Source organism: Propithecus coquereli, unplaced genomic scaffold (assembly GCF_000956105.1).
Source record: "Propithecus coquereli isolate 6110/MARCELLA unplaced genomic scaffold, Pcoq_1.0 Scaffold110, whole genome shotgun sequence".
Classification (NCBI taxonomy): Eukaryota; Metazoa; Chordata; class Mammalia; order Primates; family Indriidae; genus Propithecus; species Propithecus coquereli.
In genome coordinates, this window is record NW_012134970.1 from 2,178,838 (window position 1) to 2,181,266 (window position 2,429).

Sequence of the window (2,429 nt, forward strand, 5' to 3'; positions counted from 1 at the left end):
TTTCAATGATGCAAAGACCCAGCAACTTGCTTGGCCTCCCTGGTCCTAGTTGAAGGGCCAAGTAGATGCAACAGCCTAGACCTAAAGATGGTGAACAGAAATTATATGTTTATAATAATAGTCCTAATCATTATAAGGAAAACCTAACAATGTAGGTATTTTCTAAAATGATGTTGGTTGAACAAACAAATGTTTTCAGAAATTATTTCACAAAGTGGATGGACTCTCCAAACCTAGGGGAAGAAAAGAGAAGTATTTTTATTTGAAATATTTGTATTACAGTGATTTGAACGGTTGACAAAGTTACTGCATATTTTATTTTTTTGTATTCTTAAGCAACTTTTTAATCCACGCTTCAGTTGGAGTAGATTAAAGCATTCTAGTTATCTGTTGTTGGCTACATTGTTCTAAAGCCTGTTTTAAGTGTTAAATGTAGTTTTTGTCTCCACATGGAAATGTAGAGATGAGAAGAGAATTCATCAAGGTTTCTCATTAATCAGGCATCAGGTTTTCAAATTAAATGAGGGAATTGGGGTTGGATAAGCTTTGCCCTAAAATTGGAGAAGCACAAGGGGAAGAGCAATGGTTAAATAAAAAGAGAGAACCCAGGATTCCTGTGGGACAGGAGACACTGGGAGATGATAATAAACACCTCGTGTTTATAGAGTGTTTACTAAGGGCCAGGCTTTACATACCTGTTTCACTTAATCCTTGCAATCCCTGTAAAGAGTTGTCAGAAATTCTGTCTAGTGTCCAGCAGTCACAAAGGAGATCTTTCTGAGCACATACCATGATTCAAAGCAGCAAAGTTGCCAACAATAACAGCCTTTGTAAAAGCAATTGCTGTCCCAAATCAAAGAACCGTCTTCCATTGAGCTGAAAGGGCTTTTAATCTGAGGGTGGTCTTCCAGCCACAGAGACATGCAAAGATAATGTCATCTTTGACTCTGAAGGACGGGGCTCTCTGTGTGACATGGAAGCCTGAGTGGTTGTGACTTCATGGAGCAGAGCTTCCTTGCTTAGCTTTTTCCCCTCTCTAGAATCAGCTCTTATTTCCATAACTGGTGACACTGTTTCTCCTTTCTATTTTCTACTTTTATTACGAACTAGTCTAAGCAATTTAGCACCGTGGAGTTCCTGGGTTCTTTGTATTAATATTGAGTGTACATCAATAGTCAGCAGTAGGTGAGGATTATAGCTCCCCCAGCCCATGATCATACTGCGGGTAACAAGAGCAAGACTCAGACAAACTCTACTACCACACATTTATTGACCAGCAGGCAAAAAAATATGCAACTCGGAGACTTCAGATTTTGGACCTTTTAGATGCTCCAATCACTCCCTGTTTGAATGGCACATTTGGAGCAAATGCAATAATATTCTAGAAACAGGGCTTAGCTAACCTTATGATTGCCATAAAGTAACAAGAATTCTCCAAACCAACAGTGGACTTAGTACTATTTTGGAACTTAACCTTGGAAACCACCTTAATGTATGAAGAGATTTATATTCTTAAACCCTATTCATTCAAGGACAGATAGCATATCTATGCTACTGCAGGCCAGGGGTTGGCAAACTATGGTGCTTGTATTTGTTTTTACAAATAAAGTTTTATTGGAGCACAGCCATGACAATCCATTTACATATCATATTTGGCTGGTTTTATGCTACAATGAGAGTTGAGTGACTGTGACAGAGGCCGTATGATCCACAAAGCAAAACATACTATCTGGTTCTTTATAGAAAAAGTTTGCTGACCCTTGCACTAGCCAATCTACATATATTAAGCACCATTATGTTCACCAATGAAAACCTATTTCTAATATCTGTTATGCTAATTAGAAAAATCTCTGGTGTGGATTAGAGCTAAAGATAGCCGAAGTGTTTACAGTAGCAATCTCTGTAATGTGGTCTTCTGATTAAATATCAGATGACACCTCTGACATATGCATGTCCTACTGGGCAATAATAGCTTCAGAGTATTTATTATAACCAACACACATTTAAAGAACATTGTCAATTTTGAAATTTTAAGAGTAAATTGTATGCATCATAACACCACTTTTTATTGCTTCTCAAAACCCATTTTCCTTAATGACTAGGATTAAACTTTCGAATACTCTCATATCAATAACAATATCAAGCCCAGAGTTTGAAAACTATGTTATCCAGTCAGATCCCAGTGCAATAGCTAAGATAGAGCAGGTTTATTATTATTCCTATTTTGCAAGATAGAAAAAGCTAATGCTTAAAAGCATACCTAATCTTCACAGTTGCAGAACTGGCAAGTGATAGAGTGAGACTTGAATCTGAAGCTTTTCATTTCCCAGGTCTTAGAGTCTCTCCACTACACCATGGTAACTTCCCAGTAACAACAACTCATTGATCAGTTTTTTTGAGAAAGCTTAGCAGAGTTTAACTTCAGTCAA